Source organism: Giraffa tippelskirchi, chromosome 3 (assembly GCF_054371585.1).
Source record: "Giraffa tippelskirchi isolate mGirTip1 chromosome 3, T2T-mGirTip1v1.2.pri, whole genome shotgun sequence".
NCBI lineage: Eukaryota > Metazoa > Chordata > Mammalia > Artiodactyla > Giraffidae > Giraffa > Giraffa tippelskirchi.
Genome location: NC_137277.1, coordinates 97,318,326 through 97,344,552, shown reverse-complemented (window position 1 = coordinate 97,344,552; position 26,227 = coordinate 97,318,326). Strand labels below are relative to the sequence as shown.

At 37.4% G+C, this 26,227-nt stretch overlaps 1 protein-coding gene across 1 annotated transcript in view; it reads left to right on the top strand.

Moving 5' to 3' along the window:
* LOC145540764 (uncharacterized) overlaps window positions 1-26,227 on the top strand; it is a 170,072-nt gene that overhangs the window by 124,432 nt on the left and 19,413 nt on the right. The window contains exon 4 of the transcript XR_014078536.1: window positions 20,534-20,675. The gene's annotated coding sequence lies outside the window, so the exon portion shown is untranslated. The remainder of the gene's footprint in view (window positions 1-20,533; window positions 20,676-26,227) is intronic.

Sequence of the window (26,227 nt, the reverse complement as noted above, 5' to 3'; positions counted from 1 at the left end):
ATGAAGAAATGAAATCATGTGAAAATTTAAAGTAGGTGCTGAGTAAAGTTTCAATTAATGGACTATAGAAAGATGATGAAAGGGCAGAGTACAGAGAGGGGATTTTGTATGTAAGTTTTCTCTAACACAACCTGAGCTATGAGTTCTCATCATCCCCTCTTTCTCCAGATGAAGGGGTTGCTGACACTTCTCTCCAAGGCTAGAGCTAGGGGCTTCAACAGGAGCTCTCAGAGATGTAAGGTCTTTGAATAGAGAAGGCTTGGTAGACTAGAACCAGACTCATCTGATAAACTTTAAGCAGCCCATGGCAACACAGAGAGGGCTGCAGCTGGAATGTATACACACCTCTCCTCAGCATTGAGTCAAACAGCATGTCCCAGGAACCCAGTGTAGAGCCTATGATAGGACTTCCAGGACCAGAGCATGTAAATGAAATTCTGGTTAGGACAGCAAACAGCCAAGGTGAAGGGAATACAGAATTAAGAGTCTGAGTGCAGAAAATGCTGTGGAGGGGGATGGGTTAATCATAAGTGGTTTTGGCAAGTGTATGCACCCCGAGTCTTAGATCTTTAACATTAATTCTCCATGACTCTAACTTGCAGACATTAGAGCCAAGATCATCCTGTCAAGTTGGCACCTCCACAGACTATAAAATGTAGCAGTGATGACATCATTGAGATTGTCAAGTCAATATGGCAGAAACTGAAGTGACAGAGAAGGATTCTCCCTTGTGGAAAAATTAACCAAAAAAACAAAATTTGGATACACAATCAAATTTCAAATTTGGAGAGTGAAATCTCTGAGTGTGAAAAGAGGAGCTAAAGTCAGAGAACTGAATAGGATCTTAAATCAAAGCAGCTATTAAGTTCCATACCCTTAATGGATATAGAACTTAATAGGAACTGGGGCTATAGAACCATCACTAGCACAAGGGTTCAAAATGTCATTCCATGAGTGCATAGAGCCAACAGAGACTAACAGAAGATGTCCACTGGTGACAAAAATGCTGGAATACAATGAAGTAATATTTTCAGAGTGGTAAAAGGACGTTACTATTGACCACTTAAACTCTGTCAAGTGAAGATAAATAAATGTAAATATAAAGAAAGAGTTTACTATCCATAGAAGCTTACTTTCAAAATTACTAAATAACATTCAGCAAGAATAACAGTAACTAGAAGAAAAGAGTGGACACATGAAATAATGATAAGGAAATGAAGCTGGCAAGCATGTTTGTAAATCTAAATTAACTTCAGATATAAAACAAAGATAATACTCACTAATTTATCTTGCTTCAATGCAAGATAAAACTAAAATGCTAGATGATAACTTGGAATATATTGTTCAACAAGAAGATAGAGAATTTGGATAACTTTACATTGTGTTCTGATCATGCCATCTGGCCCCATTACTTCATGGCAAATAGAAGGAAAAAAGGTGGAAGTGGTAACAGATTTCCCCTTCTTGGGCTCTAAAATCACTGTGAATTGTGACTGCAGCCATGAAATCGAAGATGAATTGCTTCTTGGCAGGAAAACTATGTCAAACCTAGACAGTGTGTTGGAAAGGTGAGACATTACTCTGCTGACAAAGGTCTGAATAGTCAAGGCTATGGTCTTCCTAGTGGTCATGTACAGTTGTGAGAGCTGCACCGTAAAGAAGGCAGAGAACTGAAGAATTGATGTCTTCAAAGTGTGGTGCTAGAGAAGATTCTGAGAGTCCTTTGGACAGCAAGGATATCAAACCAGTCAATCTTAAGGGAAAAACCCCAAACACTCATTGGAAGGACTGATGCTGAAGCTGAAGCTCCAGTATTTTGATCGCCTGATGTGAACAGCCAGCTCATTGGAAAAGTCCCTGATGCTGGGAAAGATTGACGGCAGAAGAAGAGGGCATCAGAGGATGAGATGGCTGGATGGCATCACCAAAGCAATGGATATGAACTTAGGCAAACTTCGGGAGATAGTGAGGAACAGGGAGACCTAGTGTGCTGCAGTCCATGGGGTCACAAAGAGTCAGACACGACTGGGAGAATGAACAACAACAACACATTTTCTTAAGTCAGATATACATGTTAGAAACTTAAGAAAAACTACCAAAAAGAATAAAAGTCAATTGTGTAATTACCAAAAGAGTTGAGAGGAAGTAAAAGAATAAAGAAGATTTGGTCATTTAAAAAAATTAAGAAAAGAGAAAAAGCACAAAAACATAAAATCAGATAGTGCATTAGGCACTAATATATTAATAATCACAATAGACACACAAAGATTAAAATCATCTTAAAATGGATTCTATAAAAAGAAAATAACATCTAGCAATTTTATTTAAAGAAGTATACACAAAATGTAATGACACAGAAATAGATGAACAAATGTTTACCAGTAAACATTGATCAGAAGATCAATAGTTTGGGAATTCCCTGGCAGTTCAGTGGTTACAACTCTGCACTTTCATTGTTGGGTGCATAGGTTCCATCCCTGGTCGGGGAACTAGATCATGCATGCATGCTGCAACTAAAAGTCTGCATGCCACAACTAAGAAGATCCTGAGAGCTGCAATGAAGACCCAGACTAAGTAAATATTAAAAAAAAGGACTCAAAAGCTGTTGCACAACAAGGGAAACCATCAGCAAAACAAAAGATAACCTACTGAATGAGAGAAAAGTTTTGCAAATAATATGATCAATAAAGTGTTAACATCCGAAATACATAAATGGCTCTTACAATTCAACATCAAAAACAAAACAAACAGCCTGAAGACCTAAATAAATATTTTTCAAAATAAGACCTATAGGTGACCAACAGGCACAGGAAAGGATGCTCAACATCATTAATCATCAGGGAAATACAAATCAAAACCCCAAAGAGATAGCACCTCACACCTATCAGAAGGGCTATCACCAAAAAAAAAAAAAGACAAATAACAAATGTTGGCAAGGAGGTAGAGAAATGAGAACACTTGTGCACTGTTGGTAGGTATGTAAATTTGTATAATCATTCTGAAAATAGTATACAATTTCCTCAAAAAAGTAAAAATAGAACTACCATATGATCCAGAATTCCACTCAGGGTACATATCCAAAGAAAATGAAAGCATTAATTCAAGCATGTTCATAGCAGTATTATTTACAATAGTGAAGATATGGGGGCAACATAAGTTTCCATCAACACACATCACACATGCACAGTGGAATACTACTCAGCTGTAAAAAAGAATGAAATGCTGCCATTTGTGACAACAGGGATGAACGTGGAGGGTTTTATGTTTAGTAAAATAAGTCAGAGAAAAACAAATACTGTATGATATCACTGAAATGTGGACTCCTAAAAATAAAACAAATGAATGAATGTATCAAAACCAAAACAGACTCACAGATATAGAGAACAAGCTAATGATTACCATGGAGAGAAGGATGAGGGAAGGGGCAAGATAGGGGTGTGGGATTAAGAGGAATAAACTATTGTGAATAAAATAAGTAAGTTACAAGGATATATTGTACAACACAGAATGTAACCAATAATAATCATAAATAGAGTATAACCTTAAAAAAGACAGCTAGGGTTGCAATTTTCAAATCAAACAACATAGAGTTTTAAGTCAAGAGGCATTGATAGAAATATAGTTTCATAAGATACAAAGAACAACTCAACAAGAAAACAAAAGTCATGAAATTGTATATAGTTAGCAACATGGCCTTGAAATACATAAAAAATATAAGGAGGAATTGACGAATCTACAATCGTAGGGGGAAATTTTCATATACCTCTCTCTCAGAAACTGACACATCAGGCATACCATAAAAAAGTATTAAGGATTTACAAGATATTTGAACAACCCAAAGAGTTAACCTAAAAGACTTACTTATATGTAGGAACCTACACATAGTAATTAGAAAATAGAAAATATACATTCTTTTCAAGCACAAATGAAACTGTCAAAAGAACTGACCACACAGCAGGTCAAACAGGAAATTTCAAGAAATAACAAAGAACCTATATCACATCTCTGTATTGTAAAATAGCCTAGTAGTCAAAGAGGAAATCACATGAGAATACTGTTTTATAAATAGTGCTATATGCCAATATAGCACTTTATATGACAATAAAGTGCTATATGCCAAAACTGGAGGATATTTCTCAAGCAATACTTTACCCTTAAGTGAATTTACTTAACATAAAAGACTGGAAGTAAATGAGCAAGAGATGACATTGATAATTAGGGTGTTAAAAGCATAAGAATAAAGACAGTAGAAGCAAGGATATAATGAAGATAAAAGCAGAAATTAATGAAATTGAAAACAAAACCAATAAAGATGGTGAGGCCATCAAAATATTCCATCTGGCTCCTAAATAGTCCCTGAGAGTCCATGATAAAGGACGAAGCTGTCTCATTCTTCAGTTGCCTCTGGTGTGAATTATCTACCAGCACTACCCTTCAGAAATACAGGGTGAGCCATGTATACAATTTAAACTTTATGGTAGTCATATTCTAAAAGTAAGGAGAGACTGATGAATTTAACTTTAACAATGTATTTTATTTAAGGCAATGTATCAAAAATATTATTTCAACACAAAATCAATATTAAAAAATTATTGAACTATTTTAAATTCTTTTTTCTACACTAAGTCTTTAAATCTGGTTTATATTTGTAATTGCAGCACATCTCAATTTCAAGTAGCCATCTTTCAATTGCTCAGTAACCACATGCTAATGTCTATTGAATTGGACAGAGCAAATCTATACTCAAATAGCATATCATATAATTTCAGAATTCCTCCTTCACAGAACTTTTTGCATCATATCTGTTTCTTGATTTTTCAGACAAGGTAAAGATCTGTATAAGCATCATCATTTGTCTGCATTCTAGGTTCTGCAAGGTGGTGGCAAAGGTTCAGTTACTTTGCCGCCATATAGAGGTATGGCATCACTTTAGCAGCCAAAGTTCTGATGGTCAAGTAGTCGATGGCATCTCAACGACAGACCTACTTACTTTTTTTACTTACTTTTGGTATTAGTGTTTACACAACAGAGAGTCACTACATTCATCTCTATTCCCCAAGAGTTTCATGCTGAAATAACGAAATGGCCTAGATCTGCCTGAAGATAAATTGCTTTAATTATTAGGCAGATTGTGAAGCTCACTCTTTCAAATATCAGGTCAGTGCAGTGCCCAGCATCAGCAATGGTTTTACTGTGATATTTCTCCACATGCTACAGTTGAGCCTTAATATTAATGAAATGCCTCCATTTAGGACTAGCTTTATCTGCGAGATTTGTTCACTTCTTCAATAGGAAAAAAAAACTGATCTCAGTAATTGGGGGAAGAGATTATTATTTTCCAATATTGCAATATTTGCTTTTTGACAGTTTAATTGTCAGCATTGTTGCTAATAGCTATGGAAATCTCACAGTAGAATTTTTTAGATCTTAGAATGTATATACTGAAGTTTTATAGATACTTTTCAACTTTTACATTTTTAACACTTCATGTGAGATCACAGAAGAGAATACAGTGGTTAAAACCAAGAGCACACAGACCGAAGTTAGACTACCTGGGTTTGAATTCCATTTACCAGTTGTGCATCTGAATTTCAGCTTCCTGTTTTGAAATAGTTGCAAAGAGGGTCACACAAAGCACATATATGTTAAGCACATATAAAGTGCTTAACACAGTGCCCAAGAGAAGTACCAGAAGTATTTCATATACATTAACTAGGTCACTTTAGGTTCATAATTCAGGCAAATTTGGGAGCATTAAAAAAGTGATCATCTGATAGCTTTTCTAAAGCAGAGAAGACAATTTTTTCCAAAAGAAATTCTAGTTGACTTGCTTCTCTAAATCAAAAAGGTTTCCCTAAATATGATGACTTGACTTCCTTTCTAGATATTTATTATGCAACTATGCTAACATTTTGGTTTGGAAATGCCCTGACTCAGATCTCATTATCAAGAACCAAGCCAGATTAAAGTTTTCTAAACATAATTGGCATCAGATAGTGAAGTAACCAAGTTGATATATTTTTTTTAATTGGAGGGTAATTACTTTACAATGTTGTGTTAGTTTCTGCCATACAACAATGTGAACCAGCCTTAGTTTTATACATATATACATATATATGTATGTATATATATCCTCTCCCTCTTGAGCCCCCCTCCTGCCTCCTATTCCACCCCCCTGGGTCATCACAGAGTGTCAGTCTGTGCTCCTTGTGTTATACAGCAGCTTCCCACTAGCTATCCACTCTACACATGTTAGTTTCAGTTCCATTCAGTTCAGTCGCTCAGTCATATCTGACTCTTTGCAACCCCATGAAGTGCAGCACACCAGGCCTCCTTGTCCATCACCAACTCCCAGAGCTTGTTCAAACTCACATCCATCAAGTCAGTGATGCCGTCCAACCATCTTATCCTCTGTCCATCTTATCCACGTGTTAGTGTATATATGTCAAAGCTACTTTCTCAATTTGACCTATCCTCTCCTTCCCCTGCTGTGTCTACAAGTTCATTCTCTACATCTTCGTCTCCATTCCTTCCCTGCAAATAGGTTCATCAGTACTATTTTTCTAGATTCTATATATGTGTGTGTTAATATATGATACTTTTCTCTTTCTGACCAGATTCAGTCTGTATGACAGATCTAGTTCTTCCACACCACTAAAACTGATTCAATTTCATTCTGTTTTATGGCTGAGTTATATTCCATTGTGTATATGTACCACATCTTCTTTATCCATCTAGATTGCTTCCATGTCCTGACTGTTGTAAGTAGTGCAATAAACATTGGGTAACTGAGTTTTGATATGTCATTTTCCTGAATTTTGCTCTGAATCAAGAGAAGACATTGTAAGGCCAACAACTTTTAAATTTTCTTTTTTCCTAACTACATGATTTTTTTGTTAACACATTTGCTCAGGGTAAGGGGAGGCCAAGTCTGAACTGAGTAAATGAAATAATAGGATTCATGTAAGCAAGGTGGGCTTCTCCGGTGGCTCAGATGGTTAAGAATCCGCTTTTAATGCAGGAGACCTGGGTTTGATCCCTGGATTTGGAAGATCCCCCAAAAGAGGGCATGGCAACCACTCCAGTATTCTTGCCTGGAGAATCCTCATTGACAGAGGAGGCTGCAGGATACAATCCATGGCATCTCAAAGAGTCAGACACCACTGAGCGACTAAGCACAGCACAGCAAGCCACGTATTCAGATGGGAGTTTCATCCCAAGGTATTTCTTCCTCTGCCGCGAGCTTAAAGCTCATTTTTGGACACTCACATATCTTGGTGGGCAATTCTCCCCTGTCTTGCTATTTACATATATACCTCCTCTCTTTGAGGTTAATGTTCATTAAAACTATAATTTTCACGCCCACTATCCATCTGTTGAAGTTTTAGTATTCTGGAGCTAAAATTTCACTTTCAGAGAATTTTTATCAATTATTCGATAATGTGGTGTAAAACTAGATAAGTTTTTGCCATGTTTTCAGGAAATCTGCTTTAATGCTAAAATATTCTCTTTTAAAAATCCAGGTTAATAGTTACTGCAATGATTAGTGTATGCCAGGCACCAAAATATTAATATTTTGTTTTACATAATAATGCTATTAAATCCTCACAATAACCCTATAAGGAAGATGTTAATTGTCATGATTTTCACTTCATAGATGAGAAATATAACAGATAAAGAGGTGAAAGATTGTCAAGTTTTTATAGTCGCCAAGTGATGAAACCAGGATTTGAATGCAGCACATATTTCAGAGTCTAAGCTTTTAACCATAATGACACATTCTGCCTCTCACAAATAGTATTAGCATATTAAAGTGAAAAAGAAGACTTTGTGTGTTAAAAAGCAAGTTTGTCACATTTTAACATATCTTTGGAACCCAAAATAAATAACCCATTCTTAATTTATATATAGCTCAGAAACCATATGTCTTATAAACCACCAGTGGGTAGGGATATCAAACAATTATGAAAATGAACCAGAAGGTCAATCTAGTTTCCACGATGGTACTTAGGTGTCTTCATTACAGAATCAGTACTCTTCCTCCACCCACATTCCCCAGCTGTAAAAAGGAAGAGAAGAGATCTTGTGCTTTGGATGATGTTTACCTTTTTTTTTTCAGTTGTGCAGAAAATCATTATCCAAGCCCAGCCACAAATATGTGCTACAAAACAATTTATCTACCAAGAGTTCATGGGCAGCTGGATTGGGAAAAAACACATTAATTATCATTCAAGTGGAATTGCCCCCATAGACATACCATTTAATTAACAGAGAGGCCAATATTGGAAATGAATAATTTGAGGCAAGGCAGAGAGAGATGTGTGAGATAAACCCTTAGGTGATTTAAGGTTATTATCTGTGAATAAATATTTTTTTAAAATACATGAAATATACTTCTACCTTATAAATGCCTTAAAAAATTAAAAGGCATCTTAGAAAAAAAGACCCTTTCAAGCCTTTTCCTTGCCTGGATTAAAAGACATCATCTGCGAGCAGAAGCAGAAAGCTAGTTGGGATTTCAGGAACATCAGTTCCTTTAGAGGCTGGAATATTCCACTCCCGTGAATTTAAACTCTGAAAAGATGAAAGCTAAAATCACTTTGTGTGGCAGACTTCCTCTGTCTCCAAAAACCCTTGAAATTTGTACCTCTGCCAAGATTAAAAATAGAAGTGATATGGCAGCAGCGGATTGATCATTCTGCTAAATGTGCTCATCCCATTTGGGATAGTTTTATGAAGCATGGCGGCAGCTGGGGCAGTGGTGGCTGCCACCACTGCCGCTGCTACTGCAGCAGAATGCCTTTCCATTTTTTATTTCTTTACCGAGCAAAGCCAGAAGAGATTTTCCTAAAGCATTAAAAAAGTAAAATAAAATTACAGCCTAAAGGCTGTTTGCTGAAGCATTCTGAGAGGCAGAATCTGAAATGAAATTGCATACACCCATTGAGTCCCTGCAAATATGCCAAAAATCAAAATCCTGGGACCCAGTTTGGCATCGTTTTGTCAGTTTTGTGTCATGATCCTTGAAAATATCACCCTTAATAAGATAAGCCAAATGCCATATCCAGCTGGAATGGAAGGTAGGTTTTCATTTCTGACCTTGGTATTTTCCTTGAAACCATCTGTAAAGAGAGACAAGTTCACCTTCAGTGATATTTCTTTCTTTTTTTTTTTGGTATTCTCCTCTTGACTTTCAGCTTCTCTTTTCTTTAACAGCACCGTGCCTGCAAGCATGCTAAGTCACTTCAGTCATGTCCAACTCTTTGAGACCCCTTGGACTGTAGCCCACCAGACTCCTCTGTCCGTGGAATTCTCCACGCAAGAATACTGGCATGGATTGCCATCCCCTCCTCCAAGGGCTCTTCCTGACCCAGGGATTGAACCTGAGTCTCTTATGTCTCCTGAATTGGCGGGTATGTTCTTTACCCCTAGCACTACCTGGGAAACCCTTAACAGCCCCAGGGTTCTTCATTTAATTCAATTCAAGGAGTATTTATTGAGCACCTATTGAGCGCTCAGTACTGTACTAGATATGTGGAGAAGAGAATATACTTTTAGAAATAAACAAAGCATCTTCATAATAAACTCCATAGCACTGGAATAAGAAATGAGGGTGCAGAGAAGGGTGGAGAGGAGATTTGTGACCTTATTTCTGGCTCCCTCCCAGGTTTTACATTCACTGTGGAAGCCTTTCCCTCTGCTTTTCTACATCACTTTCATGGTCATCTCTGCAAGTGATCTCATTGTAAGCAAAAACTATTCCCATACCCAGCTGAGAGAATTTCAACAAACGTTTCCAAAATTCCAAGAATTAACAAATGAAAGAAAAACTGAGAATGCAATATTCAAGATAATCTAGCTACAAGGGAAATAGGTTATCTCCCCTAAAATTTTTTTCAGCAGGAAAACCTGTACTTCAAACAGAATCTTACCCAAAGACCTAACAGACAAAACAGAAAACCCCAGCGCCACTCTGTTAAGTGCAGGGGAGAAACACTCCTCCAGGCTCTTACTCACTACTGATCTACACCCTCAAGGAGATCCAGGAGGCTCTTCTGTGGATCCCTAGGGCATCTCTGAGCATCTTTTGAAAACTACCTTAAGAAGAGACCTCTATGTGGCAGGTACTATCTTTAACACACTTCATGTTCACAACACACACACATTCCAACCCCTCCTTCAAAGTCAAGACCAAAGCAATACTGCACTCCTCTCTCCCACACCATCAGTGCTGATCTAATATATAGGTTCCTTCCCCAAGTGACAGATATTAGACTAAACCTTATTTTTCAGCTGCAGTTGGATTCCAGATATGGATGTGACCTGTCCCAAATATATGCCTTTCCCATAAAATAACAACATATTAATATAAAATAAGAACCTAACATTTACTTCCTAGGAAAGTAATGTAGAGGAAGTAATTTCTTCACAAACTAAAATGGTTCCCATTTCCTATAAGATTTTAATGTTTTAGATGAGACAAAAAATGTTTACACATGAAGCAATCTGACTTATTGTGAAAGATTTCTAAACGGAAAATGAACAAATTATTAAATGTGTAAGTACTGGGGTGGTAAGAAAGGGAGGGATCTGTATTGGCTGGACTGATCAGTGAATATATGAAAGTATTAATAGTTTAGACTTAAGACCCTTTAGGAGGAATAAAGAGTAGAGATGGAAAGAGAGGTAAGGCGTTCCTGGTAAGGGTCTGGTAAACTAAGGCATGTTCTCCAGGAAGTTTATATTCTAGGGGAAGAATGCCCAAGTAGAACTGAGTTTTACTCATAAAAATAAACATCTAAGAAGAAATTTAAGTTACACTTGATCCTTGCTGGATGAGGCATTGTCCTACTGAGGATGTAGGTGGAACTTCTCAAATAACTTTCGGCAACCCACCTATCTCTAATTTCTATGTGATGAGATCTCTGCTCAAGGCATTTTAGGGAAGAAATATGAATAACCTAGAAGTTTGCATTCCACTGTGTTGCTGGCTGTAATTTTGAGACACTGACCAGTATATTTCTCTTCCTACTTATACCTCTCTTTGCCTTCCATCCCAGCTGTTCTAAGCTCATTGCTTGAGAAAGGGAATACGATCGCAGAAAAGTAGAAAAAAAGGAGACTTTTTCTCTTTTTTGACTTTCAAAATCCTAGATGAAAGATTTGGAAGAAAATAGGGTGACTCCTGGGAAGTTGTCCTCATCCATACCTTTACCTCCCATCTCTCCATCCTCTCTCAAAGCTAAGAAAGAATTCCCCAAACTTGGAGAAAGGGTGGGATAATAGATAGGAGGGAAGTGATGTGAGGAAAAGATCCTGGAAGAAGGCCTTGGACCCAATGAGACCTGAAGAACAAGAGTTGACCAAGTTCAACAGCCACCCCCGCCTAAGGACTGTGCTCCCTGTCCCTGGTGAGTCCTGGCAACTAGTGAGGCTTCTCTTTCACAGCATTCAGCACTTTGGTCATTGACTCACTTGAACTCCATCTCTTTTTTCCAAATTTCATGTAAATGTCTACATAGTCTAGTGGTTTTCAAACATTCAAATACATCAGAGTCACTTGGAAGGCTTGTTTTATACAAATGGTCAGGTTCCACCCAGAGTTTCTGATGTATTAGGTCTGGGGCAGGGCCTGAGAATGTGCATTTCTGACAAGCTCTCAAGGTAGGCATGCTAATGCTGCATGTTTCGGGCTGACACTTTGAGAATGCCTGCCCTAGGCAACCTTGTAAGACATTCATAACACAGAGAAGGGAAATGGGATGCTATGCATCTAGATTTTCATGACAAAAACAAAAGAGAGGGTAGGTCCTCACATTTGAACTGGGAGGAGGTTAAACAGAACCAGCTTGAGCTGTCCTCTGAGGGCTTGCATGATGATAAAAGAATACTGGGGGGAAAACAGCTTGAAATGATAGTGTGCTTTATCCCTGGGTATCTAAAACTACAGTCCCAACTGAGTGCCCTTGGTCTCCTTAGTTTCACTAACAATTCTTTGCCCTGGAGATTCTTTGACTAGATCACACCGGGAAAGGACATCTTGGGTCATTTAGGTGTGATGTCTAACCTTGGGGAAGGATTTCCACTTCCCCCATCCAAATGACATACATGTTCCCTGAGGGCCTGGTCTCTTTACAACTATGTTGAGTTTAGCAGAAGGAATATACTATTGGGATCTAAGTCTCCCTTTCTCTGATATTCTTAAATGGTTACCAAATATGTCTGATTCTAACTTGAAAGCCTGATATCTATGCTATGTCATCATCTATGAATCACAATACACAGTAACAATTTATCAGGTTCTGGGATTAAGAAACTTGACTTTGAATTTTAGCAATTATACTTACAAGTTGCATCAACTGAGCCACATTTCCTTACCTTTCTGTCCCTCAATTTCCTTATGTAAAAGAAAAAAAAAAAAAGATATAGTACCTGCGTCATACAGTTCTGGTGAAGACCAAATGAAAAGTTGCTAAAGCATTTGGCAAGGGACTGGCTCACGGCACATAAATATTGCTGGCTATTCTTTATAATGCTTTCCAGGTGGCTCAGTGGTAAAGAATCTGCCTGCTAATGCAGGAGACGTGGGAGACACCAGTTTGATCCCTAGGTGAGAGAAGATCCCCCAGAGAAGGAAATGGCAATTCATTCCAGTTTTCTTGCCTGGAAAATTCCATGGACAGAGGAGCCTGGTGGGCTACAGTCCATAGGGTAGCAAAGAGTCAAACACGACTGAGCACACACACCACCATTCTTTTTAATAGTACTTCGTATAATGCCTTTGGTGGCTCAGATGGTAGACAATCTGCCTACAATGCGGGAGACCCGGGGTTTGATCCCTGGGTCAGGAAGATCCCCTGGAGAAGGTAATGGCAACCCACTCTAGTATTCTTGCCTGGAGAATTCTATGGACAGAGACCCTGAAGAGCTGCAGTCCATGGGGTCACAAAGAGTCAGACACGACTGAGCGACTAACACTTTCACTTTTTTCACATAATTAAGTACTCTTGCCTGGAAAATCCGATGGACGGAGGAGCATGGTAGGCTACAGTCCCATGGTCGCAGAGTCAGAAACAACAGAGCGTCTTCACTTTCACTTTCAAGTCTTCAATAAATGTTTTCTGGCTAGTTGAACTGTCACCAAATTTCAAAAGTCTCAAAAGTAAGTTTGAATATACTTCCATCCCTCTCTATTTTCATGCCCACACCTTAACAATGACAGGACCCAGAAATTTATATTGCCTGGACCTGAGCATGTGTTCCCTTCAAACCCATCTTCCAGACCCTGCCAATGAAATTTAAAGACTGGCAGACATGAGGCTTCTGTTGTTGAGAATCAAACTCCCAGGGTTGTGGTCCCAGCAGGAATTCAAAACCTCCCCGTATTCTCAGCTCCCATTTATCTTGGGTTGAACCTTTGTTAGGATTAAGAAAAAAAAAAAAAAAAAAGGCTAAGTGGTCTTGTGAAAACCAGCTTCTCGGTAAACTATATAGGCACTTCCTGGTTACCCATGATATGGGAATAACCTTTAAACTATTTCCATTTCTGATCCCGGCTGGAAACAGGAAACGCATGGGGTACAGCTTTAAACAAAAACAAAAGGACCAAAAGATAAATCAAATTGTCCCAGAGTTCAGAAGAGGTTTACTCTGAGTGTTAGGAGGTTCAGATTTAGTGAATCCTCCCCTAGTTTGTGTCATTCCAGAAATTCCTTTCGAGGGGTGGGGGAGTGAAGGCTTGTACTAAACTGCACAGCACTGCCATCTTCAGGGCCAGCTGGGAAAATTTCTCAGGGTCAATTAGATAAATCATCCTCCTAAACATTTGATTTAAATATAATCAGATGGTTAAAAATTTGACAGCAGATAGATTGGAACAGATTTTTCTACTGTTTCCAATGTTTGAAAAGTCAGTAGACACAGCTTTTTTGTGGTGTATGCACATTTTAAAAATATTTGCTGATTGAAAAGCCATTTACAATAAATAGGAAAGTTTAAATAGCTCATACTGCATTGCCAAATGATGGGAGTAACACAGACACAAACATATTGTTCTGAAAAAAAAAAGTTCCTTAAAAAGGAAAGTATGAATCAAATGATTTCAAAGTGCTGTTTGAACAGATGGTGTGATTAACAACTACCATGTTAGCCATCTCAGGAGCTTACAAAGAAGTAAACAAATGCAAGAGGAAAAATCATTTTATTCCCCCAAAGAGTGTTTAGTTCATTTCATTAGGAAAATTTGAAAGTCTGCAATTTGAAAGTTGGATATCCCTAGGGGATATTGGGAATAAGAAATGAAGGGAGTCTTTTTGGAGAAAAACCACATCGAGACAAATGCTGATGCTCCATGCACGGCTGAGGATGAGATGGAAGAAGCTTAGACTGTTGTCGTCATCCAAAATGACAGAGGCAGGTGGCACGATACAGAACACGATGGCTTTGGACTCAGGCGTCAGGTTCTCATCCTGGCTCTAGCATCAGCTGCTGCTGGCCTTGGAGCCATCCTTGGTCTCTCCGGTCCTCAGTTTCTTGTTTGGAAAATGAGTGAGAACCAGATGAGCTGTACAGCTGTGCTTGAAAATGCTAATGTACACCTGGGGATCTCATTAAAATATAGATTCTAACTGGTAGGCCCGAGGAAGGGCCTGAAAGTCAGAATTTCTTACAGGCCCCCAGGTAATGCTGACGCTGCTGATCCACAGACCACATGTTTACAGTCAGGGCTCTAAACTCCTTCCAGTGATGATACTCTGGTCTTCTGATACATTAGGTGTGGCTCAGAACAAGGTGAAAAAGACCACGTGTCTACCTTCCAGGTAGAATGACTCAGAAATGTGTATGGATAAAGGTGCATAATGAACATGCCAAATGCTGAATCAATCTTCAAAGCAACTCAAGTATTTATTTATAATACATAATAAACACTTTGAATTAACTTTTGAGCAAGTGATGTGAGAGCAAAGTACAGGGAATTGGATATGGAGATCAAATATGTAGGGATGAGATGAGGGGGAGATTGGGAAAATTGAGTATCAACCAGTTTCCACATAAGTATTCAAGACCAAGCCTGAGACTTCATTGGATTTTAAAACTTTTGCTCTGTAAAAGACTGTTAAGAAAATGAAAAGGTAATCTACAAACTGGGAGAAAATACTCACAAATCATGTATCTGACAAAGAACTTGTATCCAGAGTATATGAAGGATTCTCAAAACTCAAAAGTAAGAAAACAACTCAGTTTTTTAAGTGGGAAAAAGACTTGAACATATACTTAACCAGAAAGGAGATATGGATGGCAAAAAGCAAATGAAAAGATGTTCAACATTATTATTCATTAAGGAAATTCAAGTTATACCTATGATGAGATACCATCATATACCTATTACAATGACTAAAATAAAAAACATTGACAATATCAAGTGCTGATAAGAATGTGAAGGAACTGGATCATATATATTGCTAGGAGAAATATAAAAATAAGGCAGAATCTCTGGAAAACATTTTCAGCAGTTTCTTATGAAGTTAAACATAAACTTTCCACATGACTCAGCAATCCCAATTTTACATATTTACCCTAGAGAAATACTTATATTTGCACAAAAACCAGTATGAAAGTGTTTATAGCAATTCTACTCATAAACACCAAAAAATAGAAACAATTCAAACATCTTTTAGTAAGTGAGTAGAAAAGTAAACAGTGATACATCCATACAATGGAATATTACTCAGAAATATAAAGGACCAAACTGTTGATACACACAACTTGGATGAATCTCAAAAGCATTATGCAGAGTGAAAGAAGCCAGTCTCAAATTTTTCCTACCATATGATTGCATTCATATGGTATTCTCAAGAAAAACAAAACTAAAGTGATAGAAAATAGATCAGTGGTGGCCAAGGGTGAGAGGTGGAAAGAGAGGTGAGTACAAAGGAATAACAAAAGGGAGTTTATGGGAAATGTAACCGTTCCCCACCTTGATCATGGTGGTGGTTACACAGATCTACCCATGTGTTAAAATTCATTGAAATACACAGCCAAAAAAGTCAGTTTTACTGTATGCTATATTAATTTTTAACAAATCTGAAAAAAAATGGATTTTTCTTTCTAAATTTTGAGCAAAAGCGTACAGGCACTATAGAAAATATAGAGGTTCCTTAAAATACAAAAAATAAAGCTACCATATGATCCAGCAATCCTTCTCCTGGGTATATATCTGAAAAAAAATAAAAACTCTAATTCAAAATAATACATGCACCCCAATGTTTATAGCAGCACTATTTGCAATAACCAAGACATGGAAACAACCCAAGTGCCTATCAGTAGATTGGTTTAAGAAAGTGTAATGTATGTGTGTGTATATATACAATGAAATATTACTTGGCCATAAAACAGAATAAAATATTGCCATTTGTAGCAATGTGGATGGACCTAAAAGAGAATTATATTCAGTGAAGTAACTCGGACAAATACTATACGATATCACTTACATGTAGAATCTAAAAAATGATACAAAAGAATCTATGTGCAAAACAGAAACAGACTCACAGTCAGAACCAAATGGGAGAGGGAGGTGGGGAAGGACACATCAGAAGTATGAGATTAACAGATAGAAACCTCTACACATAAAATAAATAAGCAATAAGGATTAACTATGTAGCACAGGGAACTATATTCAATATTTTTCAGATAATTTATGTCAAACAGTTCCTTGGGGGAGCGGGAAAGACAGACAGGCATATAGCTATAAGAAAATATTCAACTTTATTAGTAATTTAAGAATTGCAAATTAGGGTACAATGCTTTTTTTAATCTATTGGCTTTGTGAAGGTTAATAGAATGATATTATACTACATTGGGAAAGGTGTGGGGAGATAGGGCATGGAGGTAAACTGATTCACCTTTCAAGAGATCTGTTTAGCAGTCTGCATCAAAAGCCTTAAAAATGAGCATTGTCTCTGGGATGGAAATTCAACTTCTAGGAATTCACTATAAGAAGTAATCAAACAAGGAAATTCTGCTTAGCATTGTTTTAATGGTATAATATTGAATGCCAAAGTTCTAAAATCAGTTCCAGTGAATAGAGATAAATACTCTATAATTCACTGTTGGTGGGATTGTGAATTGGGGCAGCCACTGTGGAAGAGAATATGGAGGTTCTTCAAAAAATCAAAACTAGAACTACCTTATGACCCAGCAGTTCCACTTCTGGAAATATATTCAGAGGAAACGAAAACACTCACCTGAAAATGCATTTGTACCCCCCATGTTCATAGCAGCATTATTTACAATAGCCAAGACAGGAAAACAAGCGTCCATTGATGGAAGAATAGATAAAGTTGTGGTACTGAATATGCACATGTGTGCTCAGTCACTAAGTCGTGTCTGACTCTTTGCGACCCCATGGTCTGTAGCCCGCCAGGCTCCTCTGTTCATTGTATATATACAATGGGATATAAGTCAGTCATTTAAAAAATGAGAACATCCTGCCGTTTGCAATAATATGGAAGGACCTTGAAGGACAGGAAGGCCCGGCATGCTGCAGTCTATGGGATCTCAAAGAGTCGGACATGACTGAGCAACTGAACTGAACAGAAGGTATTATGCTAAGTGAAATAAGTCAAAGACAAATAGTGTATAATCTCTTACATGTGTAATCTAAAAAAAAAAAAATCACATGAAAAAAGAGATCAGGCTTGTGGTTACCAGACTTGTGGAGGGGAGGGGCAAGAGGAATTGAAGGAAGGTAGTCAAAAGGTACAGACTTCCAATCATAAATAAGTAAGTACTAGGGGTATAATATACAACGATGACTACAGCTAACACTGCTATATGGTTTATAGGAAAGTTAAGTAAATCCTAAGAGTTCTCATCACAAGGAGAAAATTTTTTTCCTTTTTTCTTCTTTCTTTTCATTATATCTATTGATATATGAGAAAGTAGATGTTAACTGAACATATTATGGTAATCATTTCTCAATATATGTAAATCAAATTATGCTGCATGCCTTAAACTTATACAGTGATGTGTGTGTCTCAGTAAAACTGAAAAAAATATTCTATCATCTCCTGTGTGCTAGATGCTGCACAGAACATAATATTATAGTCTGAGAGTATAATATGATTCACAAATCTATACAGATTAATACATATAAAGAGCCTACTGAGAGCAAAATATTGAACTGATTTTTAAAAGTAAATCAAATATTTATTTAAATTATGTGACCAAACATAATCCAATTATCAAAAAGATAAATTAAACTACATAATGTCCAAACACTAAAAACTGATATTGTATCTACTTTTACTGACATAGATGAATTTGCATTTCATACGTTTCTAAGTGAAAAATGCAGACTATGAAATTATATTGTCTCATTTTTATACAAAATGTACTGAAAGACAGAAAACATATATATGAGGGAAAATCTATAAGAATATACCTTAAGATTTTACTGTGGTTATTGCTGCATAGTGGGATGATAATCGATTTTTATTTTCTTCTTTATATATTTTTCTGTTTTTTTCAGGTTTTTTCAATGAGAGTATATTACCTTCATGACTGAAAAAGTCCAATAAAACTATTTCGAGAAACAACTCGCAGTTGCATCCCAGATAGTTTTCTTTACATTAACATCGTTGCCTTTCTCCCTGAGAAGGATATGGTTCTTCCTGCCTTTCTTGACAGATTCTGCCAGCTTGCAGGGAAATCAACCATGGCCCAGAGCACTTAGAGTCACGTGGCAAACCCCCAGCCATTGGCACTGTGGCTCAATGAACAGCTGGGGATACATATTGAACATACCTAAAGTCCATTCAAAGATCTTAGGTGGGAATCAGTCACTCCCAATGAATTGCTTCATCCTGACTTTTCTTAGTAGCTCACAACTGTCTGCTTCCAAAGTTAGCTTGGAAGCAGGATGTAGCCTCAAAATCTTTCCATATCATCTTCCTTTGATATTTTACCAAAAAAAGGTTTTGAAACTTTTCAGTAAAATTTGCAGTGTTTCTAATTTTTTTCCTGTAATAAAAAGCAAAAGAGATAAGATCTGCATTTTCTGAACTTTTTTTTCTTTTTAGGTGCTGTTTGTATTTCTAGTCAAGAAAAAGGAAAGAATAAATGAATTAACTGGATTACATCATTTATTTTCCAACTATACACATTACTTTTTCTTAGCTATGTAGCTTGCTGATTCGATGTATCTGAAAACAATCATGTTATTATTAATTTCAGAAAAGTTTGCCATGCACTTCTAGAATTATTTAGTCATTAAATTCATTTAGTTCATCCTTAATACCTTGACATTTTATCTTTGACAAATAATTTTTATAAACTCATAATAATGCTTTTAGTCAGCCTTTAGGGTTTTTTCTTTTAATGTTACTTTAAAATCTGTTTCAGCCAAGTTTTCTGACTAGTGCTTAAATTTTTTTCTAAAAGGGTGATTTTTACTTTAACCTACTTGCTAAAATATTGAATTGATCCTGCTATTATGTCATGAAAAATCACTCATAACCACCTGACTAAACCAGTTCATGTTCATTACACAAACATTCCATGTTATGCAGGGTTATTTTACTTTGTTAAAATTAGTCATTTGTCTCATCCTAAAATCTCATCTCTGCATTTCAGTCTGAATTAGGTAGCCTGACAACTGACTGGTAGATAATTGAAGTTTTTAATTTCTTACCTGACCTACCTTTCCAGCTTCCTCAGTTTCATTGGGAAACTGATTTCCAATAATCTGGTCAAGCACTTTTTTCTATTTATATTGTTTTTAATTTTTTAAAATAATTATGGAATTTATGCCAGCAGAGATTTTAAAGGGATACTTGCCTAGAAAAAATTCTGATGTCATTTTTAATGGTATTTTCCCTCACAGAGAATGACACAACTCCCTGAACTCTAGCCTAGATGTACCATTTGTTACCCATCTTTCTCTAATTATATCAAGACCACTTATTTCACACCGACCCTCCCTCACATACCACCAAGCATTCCATTTCATCTAGTTAATGGTTTCCGCATTTTTATATTTTGACCTGACTTTTCTCTCATTTCCCACAAATGTCAAATAGCATTCTTCTGATAAATTGGACACCATTTTCCTCAAATAAATCATTGGCTTCCCTCCAGTGACTGTAACTACTTATCATGTGCTTTTCTTAACTTGTTGGCTTCTCTGTTATTTACAAATTATTCCATCTCCTAAAATTTTTTTTAACCAGCTTCCTGATATTCTTCCTTCCTTATTTATCCTCCATGACTCCAAAAGTTTTGTAGTTAATGATAATAGCTACTATTTATCAACTACTATTTATTAACTATTTACCAACCACTTTTGAAACATTATATCTTATCCCCTTACAAATATTGTAAGGAAAAAATACTGTTATTCCAGTTTCACAAATGAGAAAACTGAGGGTCAGGAGTTTAAGTAATTTGCCCAAGCAAGCTCAGCTAGTAAGTTACCACTGGGATTCAGATTTGGGTCTCTCTGATACCAAAGTTACTTCTTTCTTTATGTCTCCAGGTCTTACCTGAATGCAAGGCACCCACATCTAATTGTCTTGTCTGGTTCATGGACCACTTGCTCCAGTATTGCCCTGAACTCTGAGCTTCCTGTCTGCAATAATAAGCTATGCCAAATGAGACTGGCATAGGAATAATCAGATGTAAGTTTCTCTCAATTAATAATTTTATGGTCTTCTCTTGGTGCCCCTAAAGAGCCTCCCAAATGCATTATATTTTCCTTTCAAAAACTTAATTCCCTTTTTCAAGTCTTATGTGGTTCCTTAAGCTAACACTACTTTTCCCTGCTCTCTCAACAGAGCTGGTTATTGAATTATTACTTTTTCTGTGTGGCAGTAGATCAATACAGCAGGTAGCAGTTTGTCAGATGATCCAAGAATGCAGGACAACTATATTCTTAGGGAAATGAACACCAGGCCTTCCTGTTTGGGAATCGTGGGTGATCCTATCTTCCCAGCCCTTTTTTTGTACTGGAGCAGAAAAAGCTGGTCTGGTGATTATTTACATTACATTTCCAGCTTTGCCATTCCCTTGGGCACTAACTTATTTTCTGGCGTTTGAAAAGATTACTCTCCCAGGGTTTAATTGCAATTAGAGGAACAGGTTAGAGAGAACATCAAATTGGGATCTGGATTTTTTTTTACTATGGAGAAAGGAAGTTAGATGGTAAGAAGAAAAAAAAAAGTTAATAATTTCCAAAATACATTTTACAGAAACACAAAGCTAATAACTTATACTTGGTGTTCATTCTGCTTTTGCTATTTGGCTCTTGACAGGCAATTTTATTTACCACTCTCTAAATTAATCACAAAATCAAACTGCTGCATAGCATGCATGTCCACTGGCTCCCTAAATTATCCCTGCATCCACTGGCTGACAGTTCTGACATGTGCATATAGTTCCAGCCGTGAAATGCTGACCTACCTTAACCTGAGATACATCTTTACCCCATCCCTTTAGGGGTTGAGCTACCTACCCCTTTGGCAAAGCAAATCAGTGCTGTCTAGACCAACTAAACTTCCCATGGGGGTCCCTGCAGCCTTTTGAGCTTCCTGTGTTTTGAAGAAATAGCTTTTAAAAACTCACAGTTCTTTCCAAGGCATCTTGCCTAAGGAACTTTTTGTGTGTGTGGTAAAATATAAAGAAACTCTTTTTAAATTTTTTTAATTGAAGTATAGTTAATTTATAATGTGTTAATTTCTGGTATACAAAAATATATATGTATATATATATTTACAGATATATAACTGAATATATATATTCTTTTTCATATTATTTTCCATTATGGTTTATTATAATATATGGAATATAGTTCCCTATACTATACAGTATTATTGCATATCTATTTTATACATAGTAAGCTTGCATCTGCCAATCCTGTGTATCTCTCCCCCACCACCTGAATTGATGCTTTTAAACTGTGGTGTTGGAGAAGACTCTTGAGAGTCCCTTGGACTGCAAGGAGATCAAACAAGTCCAGCCTAAAGGAAATCAGTCCTGAATATTCATTGGAAGGACTGATGCTGAAGTTGAAACTCCAATACTTTGGCCACCTGTTAAGAAGAATTGACTCACTGGAAAAGACTCTGATGATGGGCAAGATTGAAGGCAGGAGGAGAAGGGGACAACAGAGGATGAAGTGGTTGGATGGCATCACGGACTCGATGGACATGAATTTGAGCAGGTTCCGGGAGTTGGTGATGGACAGGGAAGCCTGGCATGCTGCAGTCCATGGGGGTCACAAAGAGTTCGACACGACTGAGCGACTGAACTGAACTGAATCATAAGTTTGTTTTCCATGTCTGTGAATCTGTTTCTCTTTTGTAAATAACTTCATTTGTAACATATTTGAGATTTCATATGTGTGATATTATGTGATACTTGTCTTTCTCTGTCTTACTTCATGTGGAATGACAATGTCTAGGTCCATCCATGTGGCTGCAAATGGCATTATTTCATTTTTTATTATGGTTGAGTAATATTCCAGAGTGTGTTGTGTGTGTGTGTGTGTGTGTGTGTGTGTGTGTGTGTGTGTGTGTGTGTGTACCACGTCTTCTTTATCCATTCATCTGTTGGTGGACACTTAGGTTGCTTCCATGTCTTGGCTTGTATTGTTAATAGTGTTACTATGAACACTGGGGTGCATTTATGTTTTCAAATTAGAGTTTTCTCCAGATATATGCCCAAGAGTGGGACTGCTGGACTATATGGTAGCTCTATTTTTGGTTTTTTTAAGAAACATTTATATTGCTTTCCATGGCTGCACCAATTTACATTGACGGACCTTTTTTATACATACCAAACTTAAAGTCAAATTTGTTCATCAAACACCTCAAAATTAGATCGAATCACAAACTGAGTCTTTGCCTGCTCTTCAGAGCTCTAAATTACCTACTCCTACCTGCTGCAGTCCCAGCTCCTCGGAGTGATCTCCCTCACTTCCTGTGTGTCTTCTGTGCCGTACTGTGCTTAGTCACTCAGTCATACCTGATTCTGTGCAACCCCATGGATGATAGCCTTGGGGACAATATTTATCTTTAAGAATTTCATTCTACCAATTTTTTTTAATATCAGTAAGCCATTTTAAATTTTATTTGGAACAAAAGAAGGTATACATAAGGAAATTACATGTCTGGAAAGGAGCCTCGATCAGGAAATAAGATTTACCAATAATCAGCTGCGGGACCTGGAGTAGGTCATTTAAATGTTCTGGGTCGCCATTTCCTCATCTGCAAAATTAAGACTTTAGAATAAAATAATCTCTAAGTTGTCTTTTTTTCTCTCATTCTGATTTTGATGTAATAGAACTGCCAGTCAACAGAACAGATAAAAATAGAGGGAATATCTCAACTACCAATACTGAATTAGCTCTTCATATTCTTCCCACTTCCTTCCTATGTGTGTTTCTGTACTTCAGAGGCTGCAAAGCTGAAAAGTACATTCCTCGGTCTCACAGCTAGAGACCTCGATGTGAATAAGGTTCCACCCCTAGATGTGCTTGCATGATATTTAAAAGATAGAAATGAAATAGAAACTACTTCAGTGCTTTTTGTTGCTGGTGGGAAACAGTGTCAAGGGAATGCCGGTGTCCAGTCTCCAGCTTCATGGGGCAGGAGGAGGTAAAAGAGTGGTGAATGTCACACTCGGTGTTCCAGGCCTAATCACTATATTTCGTCGGGAGTTGTTGAGAAACATTTGTGGTAGCAGTTTTTGTGTCTTCCCAAGCCTGGCTTTATTAACCACTATTTTATATTTTTTGATTGTGAATCCAGCGCCTGGCAAGAGTCTTATCTATGGAAGTTATTGCTTGTCTACCTCTAGAGCCTACTCTTTTGTTCCTCTAACGGTTTTGTGAGCATCTAGTTCTCTGTATTCCCTGGCTCAGTGGTAAAGACTCTGCTTGTCAATGCAGGAGACTTGGGTTTAATCCTTGGGTCAGGAAGATCTTCTGGAGAAGGAAATGGCACTCCACTCCAGTATTCTTGACTGTGAAATCCCATGGACAGAGGAGCCTGGTGGGATACAGTCCATGGGGTCACAAAGAGTTGGACATGACTTAGAGACTAAACATGCACAGTTCTCTGTATTCAGTTCAGTTCAGTTCAGTCGCTCAGTCATGTCTGACTTTTTGTGACCCCATGGACTGCAGCACCCCAGGCTACCCTGTCCATCATCAACTCCCAGAGCTTGCTCAGACTCATGTCCGTTGAGTTGGTGATGCCATCCAACCATCTCATCCTCTGTCATCCCCTTCTCCTCCTGCCTTCAATCTTTCCCAGCATCAGGGTCTTTTCCAATGAATCAGTTCTTCACATCAGGTGGCCAAAGTATTGGAGTTTCAGCTTTAGTATCACTCCTTCCAATGAATATTCAGTTCTGATTTCCTTCAGGATTGACTGGTTTGATTTCCTTGCACTCCAAGGGATTCTCAAGAGTCTTCTCCAACACCACAGTTCAAAAGCATCAATTCTTTGGCGCTCAGCTTTCTTTGTAGTCCATCTCACACCCATACATGACTACTGGAAAAACCATAGCTTTGACTAGATGGCCTTTGTTGGCAAAGTAATGTCTCTGCTTTTTAATATGCTATCTAGGTTGGTCATAACTTTTCTTCCAAGGAGCAAGTGTCTTTTAATTTCATGGCTGCAGTCACCATCTGCAGTGATTTTGGAGCCCAAGAAAATAAAGTCTCTCACTGTTTCCATTGTCTCCCCATCTATTTGCCATGAAGCGATGGGACCGGATGCCATGATCTTAATTTTCTAAATGTTGAGTTTTAAGTGAACTTTTTCATTCTCCTCTTTCACTTTCATCAAGAGGCTCTTTAGTTCTTCTCTTTCTGCCATAAGGGTGGTGTCATCTCTGCATCTGAGGTTATTGATATTTCTCCTGGCAATATTTATTCCAGCTTGTGCTTCATCCAGCCTGGCATTTTGTATGATGTACTCTGCATAGAATTTAAATAAGCAGGGTGACAATATACAGCCTTGATGTACTCCTTTCCTGATTTGGAACAAGTCTATTTGTTCTCTGTATTAAATTCTCTTTTCTTTAAGATACTGAAGGGGGTCAGAAGTTTCCACCACAAAATATGTTACTTTGGTGTAAGGATTATTTTGAACTGAAGGCAACTGGGAAATAGCAGACACAGAAAAAACTCTACTCTCCTCCCTTTATGCCTAAAGATAGGGTATAAATTTCCCTTTGTGGAGGTGTTCCTTCTCTCCTGCTCAATACCTGGAAGAGGAAGCAACTCATACTGGAAACAACACTGACTTGAATCTGCATAAAGTTGATTAAAAATCCCTTATCTTCCATTAGCTACACCCCACCTCGCACACAAGTATTCACTTTCCCACAATTTATCACTCCTAGAAGTCCACTTCTCCTTTATCTCATCATTTGTCTGCCAATGTATCACTTTTTATTAAAATGCTATATATATAAGCTCTCAAGCCAAACTTTGTCTTTGAGTTCTCACTTCCTTTTCTGTGAGAGACCCTCATGTACACCTAAAAATTAAAATATTAACATCAAATAAAATATGCAAGCCTTTTCTCCTGTTAACCTGTCTTTTGTCAGTTTAATTTGCAAGAGCTCAATTCCTGAACATAAGAGGGTAGAGGAAAAAGCTTTTATACTATGATACCTAGAGTAGATTTAGATCCCTTTCCTCTAGCATATATTTCTTTTGAGGTCTAGTTTCTTCTTCCCTAGTTCTTGCTAATTTGTTATTGTTGTCCAATTATATTTTGTTTACATAATGCCAAACCTGGTCCTGTGAGAGCTTGTTTTAATACCCATTCCAGTTCAGCTTTTTTTTCTTCAAATCAAGCCAAATGTTCTTCCCAACTTGTTCAGTTCTCAGTGCAATTATATCCTACCTCCTCTTTTGCACAAGGACAAGCATGATCCAGGGTTTTCTTGGAAACAATGTATATTGTTTATCTTTCTATTTATTTGCCTCTAGTTTGATCTGCTATTTTGAATTTAAGCTTTTACCCTTCAATACCTGAATTAAAATATATATGGTGGTGGTAGTTTAGTTACTAAGTCCTGTCTGATTCTTGTAACCCTGTGGACTATACCCCACCAGGCTCCTCTGTCTGTGGAATTTTCCAGGCAAGAATACTGGAGTGGGTTGTTGTTCCCTTCTCCAGGGGATCTTTGGATCAAACCTGAGTCTCCTGCATTG